At 41.2% G+C, this 17,271-nt stretch overlaps 1 long non-coding RNA gene across 2 annotated transcripts in view; it reads left to right on the top strand.

Moving 5' to 3' along the window:
* The first annotated feature begins 1,485 nt into the window (after positions 1–1,485).
* LOC134473313 (uncharacterized) overlaps positions 1,486–17,271 on the top strand; it is a 38,655-nt gene continuing 22,869 nt past the window's right edge. The window contains exons 1-3 of one of the 2 annotated variants that reach the window (XR_010043523.1): positions 1,486–1,650; positions 4,514–4,625; positions 11,932–13,367. This is a non-coding gene — a long non-coding RNA (uncharacterized LOC134473313). Of the gene's footprint in view, positions 1,651–4,513; positions 4,626–11,931; positions 13,368–17,271 lie in introns of those variants that run through there. The other variant, XR_010043524.1, reaches the window with a different exon arrangement.

Below are 17,271 nucleotides of genomic sequence, written 5' to 3'. Positions count from 1 at the left end.
TAAAAAGAAAAAGAACCTATGAAAAAAAATACAGTGTAAAGTGCCTTTGGGAGAAGGAATACTTCTTTGTGAAGTATTCTAAATTATCACTGGAGATACGGAGAGAACAGATAAGGCATACAATCATAAATGGCAAAATTCAGTAATGTGAAAGAAATAATCATAAATTATTTATATATGTAATAAAACTGCAATCAAATTCAAAGATTATTTTAAGGTATATGATAAAATGATACTAAAATTCTACTGACATACTACCAAAACTATAAAAAATGAAGAACAAGGAAAAGTATGAGATAAAATAATAAAATAAAAATATGTAAAAAAATATAAAGAAAATGAGTGTGGAAACATCTGAAAGACAGAGAAAGCAATAAAAAAAAAAAGGAGAGATCCAGAAAAGCAGGGCATTTAGTTGAAATTTTCCAGTAGGACTTTTTTTAGAAAATGGATGTAATGTGTAAGTATGGTTAAGACTACAAACCCATCTTCTCAGGAAAAAAAGCCATGAAGATTAGATTCATAGAAGCATAAAACCTTCAAAGCTTTAGGACAAAAGTATAAAAACACAGTTAAATGAAAAACAGTATGTAAAAGTGTTTATGTAAAAAAATTCATTTTAAAAGTAGAGGAATACTTATAAATGAAATAAATGAAAATTCATACCCCCAGAGAAGAAGAGACAACATGCATAAGTGTGACAGTAGAGAATCTTCACATTAATGTAAAAGTAACAAACAACCTTATACAGAAAGGAAGATGTCTTTGTTCATTTAACTGGGAAACCTGGTTATAACTGGATCCCACTTGTCTAAAGTACCGCGTCCGATACGGTTTCAATTAGGAATACCCTCCAAAAGCCTCCTGTGCGCAGAGGTGAGCTTCTGAGGAGCCTGGACCCCGGTGCTGTGTGCTCATCAGTGCAGGGCGGGCTCAGCCACGGCACGTTGGAAGGGTCTGATTTTCTTTCTGATTTCCACAGGAACTCAAAGCTGAGCTTGTCTTGAGTGTCAGAGCAACTTTGTTCTTTCCAGTCATGCTGGAACTGCTCAGAGTTTGTGACTCGTAGAGGTGGAAAATGAACTGTGCATCAAGAAATGAGCATAAATCTTTTGGAGGTCATGAAGGCAATGTTAGTATTTCAAAATAGAACATCCCGAAAAGCCCAAGTTGTGGACTTGGGACACTTTGTTGCAGTAACAAGAAAGTAAGCGAACATCTGACCTTTCTTTGTCTCTCTGTTTTACTGTGTTCACTTCTGTCGCCTTCTGATATTTGGATGCTTTCAGAAACAGTTTCCTCCTGGTGGCAAAGGAGCTGCGGGGACCTTCAGGGAGCAAATCCACTTTCCTGGCCACCCCCAAAGGCAGGGATTCCCACAGGAGGAGGTCTGAAACAGGCTGCAGCTGGTCTGATTGTGCTCTGTGCTCATCCTGGATGATCACAGAGCAGAACAGCTCTGACTGATCCAGCTGGTCACATGAGTCCTCTTGTGTGGTATCAGGTCACCCAGCCCAGTGCACTGTGACAGGGAGACTGGCTTCTTGGGCAGAGTTGTTCACGAGGAAGTGCAGGCTGGGTCAGGGCACAAAGGACTGGTCCGAGGGTAACCAGGAGCGAGAAAGGAGGAGCTGCTTCTTTCAGTGTGTGGTGAGACCCGGGGAAACAACCTCAAGGGCGGTGGGAATTCCCTGCGGAGGGTTCGTGGAACGCGCAGACAGTGCTTCACGCAGGGCCACAGAGGGACGGTGGGCTTCCAGGGCACTGGCAGAACGGCACCACTGGCCACGTGTCATTTAATAGATGCCAAGTGGCAGAAGTCACAAAGAAAGAAACAGCCAACTATAGATGAAAAATAATATGCACAAGCCAAGAAGCAACAGTAAATTAATGGAACATTGGAAGACTTTTTACTTGGCTTGCAAAGGTTTAAAAATTTAAGCTATTCTAATTGAGGAAATAGAATAGCCCCTCTTAGACACCGTTAAAGATATTTTAAACTTGATGTTTCTCTAGTGCAATCTGGCATGAATTTATCATACTTTCAAAAGTAGTTTTCCCTTCAAGCATTAATATTTGTTTCACTAAGATATTTTTAAATATAGGAGCATTTATATTTATAGAAATATATGACTACACTTTTAATTGAAATATGAACTATATGATCAATAATGTAGTAATTGATGGGAAAGTAGAATAGTGATATATTAAACACCTAATTGATATATATTCCAAGTACTAGGAATTTTGAATCTTATTTTTTAAAATTTTGATTGTTGATAATGAGAATTCACTCTGGAGAATGAGTAGTTATCTCTAATTTTATGTAGATATCTTCAAAATATTATTTTAAAAGGGCCTAGTTTTTTTAACACCTAAAAAATGCATATGCCTGTCATCAATTATATTCAGTGAGAAAGGCTACATTGTCAAAATTGTAAGAATGCATATTAAAAGAAGTGTATAGAGTTCTTCATTTTGAAAAGAAAGCTTTTGAGTAATATTACACATTCCAGTTTATACATTTTTGAGGTGATGTTGGAAATATAATTTATGTGGCTCCCCAAATACTGGAATCGTATATTTTACTGAGACACATGCATTACATTATATAGTTCATGAATATTATTGGGTACCTCACATTGTAAGATGCAATATCACCAGATATTTTTTCATTATATTTAAAAGAAATATAAATTAAATTAGCAGCCATTATGAAAATATTAACTTGTAAATTCATAAAATTAAGTAGGTGACATCCCAACAGGAGCACTTTGGGTAAAACAACTTGACAAACTCTAGGGTGAGAAAAAAAAAACTAACAGAAACACATCAAGTGAATATTTAGCAAACATTTAAAGTTAAATCCTTATAAATTTGAGATGAATACTTTTTAAACCAAAGAAAAACATAAATTATTTTCTATCAAGTGACATTTTCTCACATTAATTTTATAGTAAGAAACAGTAAGTCTGAGAATCCTCTGCCATGACAGTCTTTTCCCCAAAATGTAGAAGAAAATTCCTTTTGTTTCTAAGTATTTTCATATATATGTTAAAGCAAAATAATTCAAATTATTTTTAAAATAATAAAGTTTTCTAATCCACATTAGAGATTAGATCTTTTTTGTTTGGACTTTTTGGTACAGGGTCTCTCTATGCAGGATAAGCTGGCCTTGAACTTACTTTGCAACTTTTGCTGATCTCAAACTTGCAGTGATTCTCCTGCTTCAGCCTCCTGAGTGCTAGTATTACAGGTGTGCCCCATGCCTGGCCTTAAATCTTTTAAAACCTAAGTTGATTTTAGATGACCATAATGGTCACGTTCACCGCAGAGAATCTGTACCTGTAGGTGATATGCTAATTCCTTTTTTCCCTTCCCCCCTCCTTGGTCCTTCTTCCCCTCCTAATTTTTATTTCCATTTTTTCTTTTTTTCTCTTTTCTTCTTTTCCTTTCTATTCTCCCTTCCCCAATTCCCTTTTCCTTTTGAACAATTGCTTCCTATCTCACGATACCTAGTACGCATCTTGGTCCTTATTGACCCTTTTAGTTTCCCACACCACAGAGACGATGAGCTATGTACACATATGCGTCTGATTCATTTCACTTGAGTATGGTCTCAAGATTCATCCACTTAACTATAAATGTCTCAAGTTTATACTTTTTGCCTGAGTAGTACTCCACTGTATTAAAAAGAAAACACATCATTTTTATCCATTCATCAGTTGAGGGCATTTCAGTTGTTTCCGAGATTTAGCTATCACACACTGTGCTGCTATAAACATGGGTGTCCATGTATCACTGTGGTATGAAGCTTTTGATTCTTTTGGGAAGAGACCCAGAAGGGGAATAGCTGGGTTTGAACCTCTAGCCCTATAGATTAGGTCATTACTACTAATTAATGTAGTTTGTGCAGTTTTTTCTCCTCTGCATGGTTATTGCAGTGATGGTCCTCAGGCTGGCTTTTGATTGTAGGAAATGCTGTTCTTCCCTGAGCAGAGAGGGGGAAAAGCTTGGGTTACTTTCCCAGACATCGCTTCCAAGTGCAGAACCAGCCTGGCTGACTCACTTAAGGACTCAGGCGTTGTCTTGGAAGGTTTCCAGTGCCACCGCCCATGCAGGCCAAGTGCCAGGGGTGTTAAAGACCCAGGAAAGGGCGAATCTGATTTGCCTGGTATTCTCACTGGGAAGAGGCCCAAATCATCTGGTAATTACGCACATTCTTGACATTTCCTGAGTGCATTATTCCTTAGCACTTCTAGTTCTGCATAGACACTGAAGGTTCTCATACACATAACATCAAAATGTCTGAATTTAGACACTAATAGAAATTTTTTTCGTGAAACTTAATCTTAACAAAATTTACAGATCTCTTATATTCAGAGTTAGTGCACAGTTGAGTCACAATTTTCATGCAAACACACCTGACTCCAGAGCCAGTGTGCATATCCAATACATTGTATTTCTTTGTTTGATAAATAATAATATTCTGTGTTTTTGTTGATACTTACAGTGCTCTGGAAGAGTTGAGGAGGAAACTGTGAATTTCATTTTTGGGAAGAATGCAGAATAATTTTGTGTGTGTGTGGTACCAGGGGTCAAACTCAGGACTGCACACTTGCCAGGTAGGTGCTTATGCCACTGGTCTACATCCTCAGCCCTAATAAGTGTGTTTTAAACACAAAGAAGATTACCAAAGAAAAAGGTACTACCTCTTCCGTTAGCACACAGTGGGATCTTGTGGACATTTGATGATTTCCTTAAAGAGAACAGGGAAGTGTGGTGTCTGCAGAAGTGATGTCAGGTCTGTGCACCAGCTGGCGTGGCAATGTGGCCTTGCATAGCAATCGTGATGTGGAGCAGGGAATTGTTAAGCCAGGGCGCCGTGTGAGGTGGCGAGCCTCAGTGAAGGGCACTGGTGATGAAGATGCAAACTCGAGTTAGGAGTGCACGGGCAGGAGAGGGGCTGGGAGTTCTTGGATGCCACCACGGGCCTGCTATGTGGGAACAGGGCAGGCACCCAGTGTGCATGTGCAAGAGGATGTGGCCATGGCCAGCCTCATCCTCCGGGAATCTGCAAAGGTTGTGACAGCCAGCTGGGGAGCACAGCACCGCTCACTGGAGGCCACACTATATACTGCTCTTTCTCCCCTGTTGGGGGGACGCGTTTCTTTGGTGACTTGTCATTGCCAGATTCCTCCTCAGCATGACTCACCTAACTGTGCTCAGTCTTTACTGGGTTCACCCTCTACAACAAACCCTTACATGGCTGTGGGACGGTCATAATCCTCAGAAACTGACAAAGCAAATCTTGCATTCTTGAGCATACTGAAAGAAAAGGCTGGTACTGACCTCAGCACTCAGGAATCAACTGATTTCGTGTATTGTGCCAATGTGTTGAACTCCACAGGGATAGGCCCAAGGAAAGGGTGGGGTGAGACCTGTCTCTGCCTAGGATATACTGTCACTGAGATTGGCAATGGCCATTGGTTTGTGTCAACTTCTTGTTCTCTGTTCTCTGTTGGAGCCATTGAATACACATGCAGGGTTGTGGCCTGGCCCTGGCACAGCAGAATTGAGGAGGAGACACCTCAGGGGGAAAGGTAGGCCATAGTTGAGGCCACCTGGAGACTTTCTGGCTAGTTTTCCATAATTAGCATCCTCTGTTGCTCTGAGGGGTCCTTAAACCCCACCCAAGATCCTGCTCCGGTTTCCTCCATTGTCCTAACTCTTGCTTGTTCTGATTAAACACGGGCTGCCTGGCATCAGTTGGCCTGCCGGCTAGCAGAGTCATGAGCTCTGCAGAGAATTTCACTCCTCCTGCAGCCTTAAGATCATGCTGCTTGTCTCATTCCTTTGAGCCTTTGCCATGTACCCTTTTGGAGGACTGGGGGTCTGGGCACGGGCCACAGCAGTTCTTCCCCACACTCCAGGCTTGCACTGAATCACAGGAGAGCCATGGGTTTGTGGGTTGCACCGAGTCAGGGCTCTGTCACCCTTGTGCGACTCAGCAAACCACCTTCCTTCATGGGTTTGTGGTCTGTGCCTGCTGATTCATCCCTGGAAAACTTTAACTGGTTTTGGTGGCAAAATATATCCGGATTTAAATAAATGAGGGAAAATGTGGAGGAAAAATCTGACTTCAAATGTCACTGCTGTGCATACTGAGTCAGACTATAAAATACTCAAGGAACATGTCTCTGACATTGCCAAGGAAATAAACAGTGCTGCACCATTTCTGGTTTCTAAAGAGTGACATATTATTGTTTTAAGTTTCTGTCTTGACAGCTTCTAAGAGACGTTACTCACTGGCAAAGCAAGAGTTTATAAATGGTTCATGCTCATCTCATTGCATTAACGTGGAGGTGTGGAAGTTAATTTTTACTGGCTTTTTTTTGTATCAGGAATTAAACTCAGGACCTCATGCTTGTCAGGCAGGCACTGTGCTGCTGAGCTATATCTCCAGCTCTGGAAGTAAATTTTTATAGTTTAATTCAAACCATTTAAAATGCTGCTCTGAAGTCAATTTTCAATTTTCAGTAAGAATAATTCCAGGCCCAATGATTTCTGTGAGGCTGATGATGTGCTTCGACTCTGAATGCAGTTGAGACTAACACTCTGCTTCTCTGCTGCTAACTGGTCTACACCTAACATATGTTCAGGTTAAGACAGGGGTGAAAGATGATAGACTCTCTAGCTGTTCTTCAGTGCCCACACACACTGTGCCCAACTGTGAGCGTAGAAGTACTTAACACTTGCATTCAGCTCACAATTCCTCCATTTTTTGTGTGTATAACCCAAGTTCCCACACGGAATGTGATCATCATGTACTAACAGCATGTATAATAGAAATATATAATATAAACATACACATTATATATATATGGTGTATGATTGTATGTGGGAGGGGAGGGAGGTAAGCAGAGGGGGTAGAACAATGCTCTGCATTCCTTTTATTTCTCCATGTGTTCATTTGTCCTTGACGTTTCTCATTGACCGAGGGCCTTAATCATTCATTCTATAGGAAAATAAAAGAAGGAATTACCAAACAGCTTATAAAAACCTTAAATGTAGAGCAGCTTACTTTTCAAAGAGGACTTACAGTACTCCATTATTAAAAGTTATACTTAGGGTGGAGCTAGAGATGGCAGATCAGTAAGCAGCAAAATACAGAGGCTCCCTCAGAGAAACAGCACAGATGCTGGAATAAAACATCCTGGAGAGGACCAGAGAAGGAGATGGATCCTCTTCACCCAGAAAGAAACTAAAGGGAAAAGAGCTGGTCAAATGCATGGTTGCAGTGTCACCATTGAAGCAGCTCAGATTCATAGCCATGGCTCTCTTGCTGGAGCTTCCCAAACTCGAGATTATGGCACACTCACTGCTGGAGCTGCGATCACGCTGAAGTCAGGGGTTGGTGAACCCAGTGGAAAACAGAGCCAGTGTGGAGACTTGCACTGACCCATGATGAGTGCTTGGAATAAGACTCTCCCACTGGAAAGGGGCGACTGACTGGATGACATGTTGGAATTGGGTAGTATGGGCCTGAACTAGGACTGGCAGTGACTTCAGTTGGTTGCTCCCTACCCAGAGCACATTGGTGGGATCTGCTTGGCCTGGGTCTCACCTCTGGCCAGCACCCAATAAGCTGTCCTGAAGCAATTCCATATGTGTGGCACACACTAACGTAGTGAAGGCTCCAGCTGGTTGACTGGCTTGGAGGGGAGGGGCCGGCATGTGCTGCTCCTGCTTGCATCTCAATGACCAGAGCAAACTGGAGAGGGCAAAAATCCCTAGCCGTGTTTCAGAAGAACCATAACCAACAAGGAAAGAGGCTGGGACTTCCACTATACACCTGTATGGAAGAAACCAAAATCATGACAAGACAAAGAAATAAGAAAAAGCCTCCAGCCCCCAACCATGCAAATATGGATACAGGAGAGGTAAATACAGAAGAGATTGAGGGCAGCAAGCGTGCAATATCAGACACAGCATCAGCAGACACAAAGAGATATTTTCATGACATCATAGATGAACTCAAAACTGAAATATTAATTCAAGTAAAGCAAGATATAAGAAGATTAACAAAAGAAATGCTAAGCACCTCTCAAGAAGACACAGACAAAAGAATGGAGGAATACAAAAAAGGAAAGAAACATTCGATGAAGAATATAAAGAAAACTTAGAATCAGATTCAAAAAGAGTACCAGGAAATTAAAGACTCCATCAAAAGCTGGAAAAATTGCCTGACAAAAACTAGCAATAGATTAACAAAACTTATAGATAGGTTTACAATGTCTGATCATGAAAGGAAAGACCTCTTAAAAATAACAAGGAAACAGGCAGTAACAATTCAAAGGCTAGAAGACAATAAAAGGATCTACAACTTAAGAATAAAAAATGTGAGTGAAGAAGCAGGGATAAACCCTAAGAAAATACAAAAGCCTATTCACAGAAATAATTAAGGAAAACTTCCCAAGCACAGGAAAAGGAAATGATATGCAGATAAATGAGGCATATAGAACTCCAGCCACTTACAACCAAAGCAGAGCTACACACAGACATATAATAATCAAGATCCCAGAAATTCATAACAAGAACAGAATATTAAAGGTGTCAGAGAAAATAAACAGATCATCTATAAAGGAAAACCCATCAAAATCATGGCAGACTTCTCAACACAAACCATGAAATCAAGAAGAGATTGGAGTGAAGTATTCCAAGCCCTGAAAGAAAATAACCTCCAACCCATATTGATGTACACTGAAAAACTGTCTCTTAGAATTAATGGAGAAACAAGATGCCTCCCATGACAAAGAGGAACTGGGGGAATTCGTAACCTCCTATCCAACCCTACAAAAAATACTGAAGGATATTCTAGAGAGAGAGAGAGAGAAAAAAAAGCCAGGATTTCAGAAATAGTGGCAGAGAGGACTCAGTGAATAGGGCAGACCATGAAATGAAGGAGAAATGTAGACAACCAATGGCAGAAAAATAGCATAGCAGAGATGAGGGAGAGAAGGTTGGCTATAATCTCTAACACAGATGGCCTTGATACACTAATAAAAAGAAATACAAGCAGAGTATATCAGGAGTTAGGGTCCATAAAGATTTCTGAATAGGAAATATACTCAACCTAAAAGAGGGTTAATGAACGGAAAGTCAAAGATGAGAAAACAAAACTCTATGATAGGGAACCAGAGAGAAATAGAGGCAACTCGACCAGCACCTGCAGATAGGTTGGGAGGACATGATACTTTTGTGCAGGAGAGAGCTATTCAGCTATAACGAAGGAAAACCTTGAGGCTTTTGTAGGTAAAGAAATACAACTTGAGATCAAGTCCAGGAGCGAGAAGGTTCAGAACCACTTAGGTGAATAGCAGGTTGACCCCCCATCTAAAAACTGAGGAAGTTGGTGGGACCCAAAACGTGCAGTGCACCCTGTGGGAGTGAAAGGGAGGACCTGTCTAAAAAAGGAAGGCAGAGGATATTGTTAGCAGTGTATCGGGATTTAAAATCCACATTACTCTCACTATTCTGTTTAGATGGATTATATTCTGTTCCAGTTTGTCTATTTGTGCTACATTTGAGGGCACAGACAGCTATCCTGAATAGCAGGATATAGTATGGTAATAATCCCTAATTTCCTATTAACTTAATCTGAAGCCCTGTATGTCTTACACTGTCCTATTATGACTGGTCTTATTTGAATCTGGCTTGTTAGATTGCTGTTTTGTATTGGCTGATTTTAATTGAATCTGTTATGATTGATAGTATCAAATCTGAAAAGTATAGGCAATTACACTGAAGATGACAAGATTCACTAGGATACCCACTCTGGTTTGATTATTACCTGCTTGTAAGGTCTTATAATGTCTCCAATGTTTCATTTTTATTAATATGGTTGTGTACTGCTATATTCAATTATACTATGGTAGATGATATAGACAATTCTATTGAAGATAACAAGAGACATCATAGTAACCATTGTAGATCACCTTGTATTGTGGTTTTATATGGCTTTCTTATTTCAGGTTTTTCAGGGAATTTGTTTTGTTTTGTCTTGCTTTGTTTTGTTTTTCCCTATAATACAAAAGGATAGATATATTTGTAGAGACTCATTCGTGTGTAGAACTTATAAACAGTTTATGAGAACTGATTATATAATGGATGATGAAATAAAAAGAGACACTAAAGTACCTAGTGCTGATTCCGTAACATCATGATGTGAAATTCAGCAATACTATTATTCTTTGCTCAGAGTGATTTTAGTCTCTTGTTTTGTTTAATTTCAACATACGAGAAGGTATGGACAACTATTTTGAAGAGAATGAGAGACACTGTGACAGCCATTGTTGACCTAAACACCTTCATTATCCTGTTCAGATCAGTTTTATACTATGTTGTTTTGTATGAATTCACTGTATGTGAAGACATGGACAACTATTTGGAAGAAAACAAGAGACAGTGTAATAGATAGTCAAGATCTCTGGTTGTCTTGCTTTGAAACTTATGTCTCTTATATTGCTTTCTTATGATCTGTTTTGTTGTGTTTAATTTTACCCTCCTTAATGTAAAAAAAAGTTATACTTAAAAAAAGAACTAAGAAATACCAATTCCCTGCAATGAATACAATCACTATGCACTATAAAATGTATCAATAAAATACATTGAAAATGACTTCCATTCGTAAGTGGGAAAGGTGAGCACACGGTGGGAAGCTCCTAGCCTCATGCATGGTAGACAGGCTGCACCTTGCTGAGGTCCAGTTTACGTCCTTGCAAGAAGTATCTCATCTATTTCTTACATGACTTCTTGTTCCATTCACCTTCTCCTGCAAATTCAGCCTTGTCCTTTCGTCCCTCGGTCATACCTGAAGAGCGTATTAGAGCAACTCTTTCCTGGGGTTACTGAGCCTTCCGAGCTTGTGTAGGACTGGCGTGAAGTTGTGCGTTCTCAAGTTTCATCATTATTAATTATTTGTTTATTTGCTTTCAATCTGAAATAATCAAAAGTTCCTGTAGTTCAAATATCTAGCTTTTAGGCAATTAAATTTCTCAAATCATCAGACTGCTGACTTGCTTTATTCTAATTTTGAAAGTACTACAATCACACACCCAAAGTTCTTCTCCAGATGTTTTTCTCAAATTTCTTTATTTCACTGTTTTTCACCAGCTTGCTTCTCTTTTAATTTAAAACTAGCCACCTCCTTATGGAAAAATGAATGGAAGACCATACATAGCCTTTGTGACTTTAGTCTTGATTTACTGGATTCATCTGAGACATTTTACTGGGTGTTTGTTATTCAGTCCTGTAAAATTCTATCATCAAGTGCAGCTGCTTTTTTTCCAATTCCAGAAGGCTCATAGAATTGCAGTATTTTTTGTTCCACTTTAATTCTTCCAAAATGGCTTATTTGTTCTGGAGTTGTTCTCTTTGATGGTAATACCTTGTTAAATGCAGTCAGTAATATTCAGTGTATAACATAGTGGACCCCTCCTGAACGGGACTGATTTTAAAGACGCACCCTCTTTACTCCTCATGCATTATCATTGAAATGACAACATTTCCTACAGTTCTTAAAGTTGAAACTTCTCCATTTTTCTAGAGACATACATTTCCATTTCTTTGTTCAGTCTGTCAGCATTCTGTCTGAATATTTTGCTTGTGTTATAGTTTGATCTCCTTGCATTGGAGGAAACAATATTACACGGACCCGTCTTGTATAACTTTAGATTTTATAAGTGGGAAAATGCCTAGGGTGAACACACACATACATAAGTAGTTTCCATAGCTTCTTGGCCCTATGACTTCATTACAAGAAATAAGTAACAATAGTCATAATGAAGTGATTTCCTTTGTCATCATGACTGGGAGAACCCAAATCCAGAAATTAAGGAGGAGAGGCTTATTTTGTCTCTTAATTTTCAGTCCACATCCACCAGGCTTGCACACAGAAGTGGCCCGATGGAAGGAAGGGCTGGACAGAGGAAACCTGCTCACATCATGGTTGCCAGGAAGCAGAGAGAAGAGAGCAGGAGACAAACTTCCTGGTCATATGCCGGTGACCACCACCTCTGGCTAGCTACGGCTTCCGGACAGCAAGTCAGTTGTGTGGCCGCCATGGTCCAGTCACCCAATCACCTCCCAAAGCCCTGCCTACCTGCACATGAGGCCTTTCCAAGACACTTTGATGTAACCCATAACAGTGCTGGATTTGGCAAAATCAAAGCAGATGCTGGATGACACCAGGTTCCAAAGTCTTGAGGAACACGGCTGTGAGTACCTTCCTGGGATGGTTGTTGGTTGTATGTTACTTCTGCTTAACTCTGAGCTTAACTCTGTGGTCTGAGAAGTGAGAGGGAAGAAATTGCTAATTAGCATCTTTCCAGCTCTAAAACTGCTCAAACTTTTTGGTTTCTGTTGTGCTTTCCAGCCAACATTTAAAGTTCTACATTTGGACTCTTCAAGCCAATGTCTGAGAGTTCTGTTGATGCTTTGGTAATGTCTCCGCTGAACCAGCCATGCTGAGCCTTGCTCACTTGCCCTGCGCCAGGCCAGTACTGCACCTAGGAGTCCGTTTCCATGGTGACTCACATAGAGGATTGGAGTGATTCAAGCGGCACTGAGCTCTTCTCTCTCCCAAGGGATTCTGATTGTAAAACTTAATTGGAGATTGGTGCAAGAAATTTATACTTTGCTCTTACAAAAGGATTTTTAAAAAGATGTCTTCAACTTATGGACTCATCCTCCTACAAGAGGATTTTTTTGTCTTTTTCTTTTTTTTTTTTGTCTTTTTCGGTACCAGTAATCGAACTCACAACTGCCTGCTTGCAAAGCAAGTGCTTATGCCGCTGAGCTAAATCTCCAGCCCCCTACAAGAGGATTTTTAAAAGATGTCTTCAGTTTATGGACTCAGAATTTTGAATATTTTTTTCTTTCTTGGTTGGCATATCTGATTTTAAGTATTGCATTAAAAAAAAAAACAAATTTAATAACTTTGACTTTAGGATCAACCAAAAAAAGTCCTCATTGCCTTTCCAATGTTGTGTCTAGAGTCACAATTATATTGTTTTTATTTACACACACACGTGCACACACACACGCATGCGCACATACACACACACGCACACAAACACACACCTGTGTGGATAAACATTTTTTTGCTAACATTGAAAATCTGTAAATGTACCTCTCTTCTTCAATCTAAAATAATTACTTACTTTTGGGCCCTAAGTCCTAAAATATTAGTCTTACTGGGGCTGGGGATTTAGCTCAGTGGCATAAGTGCCTGCCTTGTAAGCAGGCAGTCGTGAGTTCGATCCCCAGTACTGATAAAAAGGAAAAAGGCAAAAAAAAAAAAAAAATATTAGTCTTACAATTTCATGGCCATAAACCAAACAATTCTGTGATTCAGCTTTTTTAATATGTCAGGAAAAAGTCTAACAAATAAAAATTTGAAATGTGTAAAATCACTTATTAACATTTAAGAAAAATAAAAGGAAGAATCGCTTCAACCCAGTTCTAAGAGAATCACCACCTACACATTACATTTTTGCATACATGATTTTGCATGTATCAAAACTGAACAGTGATAGGGTTTCTGTTTTCATCTTTGTAAGTGAAAGGTTGTATTTTTATCCCTGTTTGCTTTTGACTTTTATAATGCCTAATTCATGCGATGTAATTTATTACATCATTTTATTTTTATTTTTACACTGTTTTGCTAGCACATGTGTGCAGCACACAATGACCACATTCACGGTGGGGAGCTGGAGCCTGAACCGAACAAGTCTCTATTCTTTTTTTCTCCTTACATCACTTTATAGTGTAGGTAGCTGAGACATGAATTCTGCTACAATAACAATGATCAGATCTAGTTTTATTAAGGTCATAATATCTTCAGTGTTCTAGAATATTTCCTGAGAAGTAAAATTCCCTATTCTTTGGTAATAGCAAACTGCTTAGCAGTTTTGCAAACGCAAGTGACCACATCAGTTTAGCTGCTAGAAATAGTGAGGATGTCCCACCCTTGTTAACGTTCACATTGCCAGATTAAAGGAAGAAAACAACCACAAAGCCAGAATCCTAGAGTGGCAGACCTGGGAGGCCTTCTGCCTCCTGAGCTAACCGGCCAACATCAGCAGCCAGGCACTAAGCAGGGCCTCCGCTGCCGCCGCATGAACTCGACACAGGCTTGTCTTTAAATCATTAAATCACAGAACACTGAAAGTGTTTTCAGTGTCGCCTGTGAAGCAGGGTTAGAGGAATTTGGACTCCAAAGGAGGGTACTCTGCAGGGGAATACCTTTCCCTGGGCCAGTGTGGGCATGGCCCAGGAGTCAACATTAATATTATTCTTTCCAGGGTTTTTAGCGTATAAAAACATGACCTTTTAGCGACTCATTTACGACTCTTAGTGGAAATCTTCTAGTTCATGTTACTATAACTGATCTTTGGGGATTCCGAGTGGGCAATTACTCAGCTAAATAAGGCCATTGCTTCTCTAATCTGCTCATGTAATGTTTAGTTAACTTGTTCAAAACAAAGTGTGGAGTGACACTTTTGCTTGTTTCCTTTGCCTTATGAGTAGTGGGGGTGCTCAGTGAACTCCCACAGTTCCTTTTTAAACTGGGTCTTAGAAATACATTATGTTTGAAGTTCTGTGCACATATCGCAAATGCAAAGCAGGGAACAAATTTGTAAAGTGTTATTTTAATATTCCAACTTGCAGAGCATATTTTTCAAGACTGAGTGGGAACATATTTCTCTCCTGATTTTAAATTTGTGATTAAATGCTACACTTTCCCTGTCAGGCCAAGGAAGCAAACAATCGTTTTGGGAATTATGTCAACATTGGAATTCTTGGTTCATGGTTGCTCAGCACACCCAGATCAAGGCACTCACTCATGTTCTAGAGCACTGGGCTGTCTTCTCAAGGCCAACTGAGGATTCATGGATCCGTGTGCTTTTTACTACCATCTGCAAGGGACAATCTTCAAATCCTTCCCCTTCTCTGCTTTCCAGACTCAAGCATTTCTTTAGTATTTCACTGCACACAGTGTGACCCTGGAACACTGAATTCCTCTTCTCCATCTCCACATCTCACCACACAGCCAATCACTCCCTGCACCGAGTTCTGAAGGCAGCGACACAGTCACTTAAGTGCAAATCATGGAAATGAATCGGGGGTAAGAAAGATCAAGACTGCAGAAATTCAAGAAAGTAGTGGCTTTGGAAAATAGAGTATAGTGCTTATATATGCAGGCATTGAAAGCTTACTAATAGAGCAGAGATTTTGAGGTAATATATGTGGGATGATAGGTTGGCAACTACTAAACGGTGCCCCGTAATTCCCACAGAAACCTGCACTTCCCAATCTTCCCTCCAGCACAGACTTGGGGCTAGACAAAAGCCTTTAAGCTGCATTTCATTTTCTAAGTCAGTCAGTACTGGTCACCTTTCCCACTGCCATAATTCCTGGCATACACAGTTTATGCAGGAGAGGTTTGATTTGGCTCCTGGTTTCAGGGGCTTCAGTCCATGGTGAGCAGGCACCAACACAGGAACAAGACAGCGGAATAGGATGACAGAGCAAGTGGCCAGGGTGCGGGGGACAGTACCAGAGAGGCACGGGCCTAGAACTGGCCATAGGACTCAAGGTCCCATCTCCGTGACCCACTCAGAAGTGCGCTGCACTAATCTGTGGACAGTTTGTGCACACCAGGTTCACAGCGGCACGGGCCTGCTTTCTGTCAGGGTGTCACAGCCATGCCTGGAGGGCAGCTGAAAGTGCTCTTCAATGGTGTAGAGAGATGCTGTTGAGTCTCAGGCTTTCTCCTCTGTGCTGGAAACCGGCTGTGAGGTGCTCGGTGGGACCCATTTCCACTGCGGGAAGCGGTGAAGAGAACAGGAGTCGTCAGCTCTCACACTCTTCGGGGTAGATGCTTCTCTGCGCTTCCATGCGAGTGGGGGAAAAGGCTGAGGAGCAGGCGGACCAGTACTATTATGAGTCCCTTGGCATCTGGGGGAATTTGAGATGGATTTGAATGGCTTAACCACAAGTTCCCTTGTACACTGTGCTCCTGTGGATCCCCGCCTCCCCTCGCCCCAGCCAATCAAGGGACCGACTCAGCCTGCTTGTCTCTCTGTAGTGGACTTGGGTTTCCCTGCAGGGGTGCTGAATTACTCAATCCAGGCAATATTCTCGCATGGGAATTGGGGGCATCTCATCCTCTTGTTGCAGAAAGTCTGCCTCCCCCTGACCCTGGCTAACCACAAATGGCTCACAGGGCTGTCACATCTGCTTTCTGCAGGGCACGGGTACCTAGGACTAACCTGCTGCCAACCTCATCTGCCCAGGGATGGTGTGTGTGCAGTCACCCTGATGGCCTGAGGAAAGATCTCTCCGTCACCCGAAGGAGGTGGCGGTGGAGGAGGAGGTAACTGAAAGAGTATACTGGGTGGATGATGGTGGCAGTCCCTCGGGGAACAGCTTCAGAAACTGTTTTCACTTAGGGATTGGAAAGACATCCTGCAAGAAAGAAGACCAAACATACAGCAGTGAGCTGGAGGGCAGAAGCAGCGGGGCATGGAACTCCTGCGTGACGCAGGGGAATGGAGCTCTCTGTCCCCAGCCAGGCTTCCTGGACCAACATACGCCACATAAACACTATCATTTGCGAAATGGACAAGACAGATCAGTGCAGAGTGTTTCAAACTGTGAGTTACTGTCTGTCAATATTGTCATCTGGTTTTCTATGGGTTTCCTCCCTAAGCTGCCTTTTTCTAGATCTTCCATGAAATCACGGGCTTGGTCTTTGTTTCTTTCCTTTTTCTTTCTTTCTTTTTTATTTTTTTGGCTTTTCCTCTTATATTTAGCCATTAAATGGTCAGGCACATCATGACTCTATATTTTGCTTATTTTTCGTCTTGTTCTAAAATTTTCTTCACTGCAGTGACTTCAATTGTCCTACTGGGGCCCTTTATCACAAATCAGTATCTCTCAGGCCCAGATCCCTTCCCAGAACTCCCCATCGTGCATAGCAGCAATCGAACTCCACATTCCTGTGTCTGGATATTCGCAGGCTCCCTTCCTACAGTTTCCACGACACAGCTCCTGAATAGCTCGCCTGTCTGCTCTCTCCCTCCTGTCTGCAGCACACAGGGCATGGAGACGGTCTGACGCTGTGAATTAGCTCCGTCTTGTCTCTGTGGTCCTCATCTGGTCCACCCAGTTCTCACTTGGGCCCAGATTTGCCACCTACACACC

Source organism: Cavia porcellus, unplaced genomic scaffold (genome assembly GCF_034190915.1).
Source record: "Cavia porcellus strain 051 isolate PalLab524CR breed Dunkin Hartley unplaced genomic scaffold, mCavPor4.1 scaffold_2, whole genome shotgun sequence".
NCBI lineage: Eukaryota > Metazoa > Chordata > Mammalia > Rodentia > Caviidae > Cavia > Cavia porcellus.
Note: the sequence above shows the minus strand (reverse complement) of the source record. Positions and strands in the feature narration are given on the sequence as shown.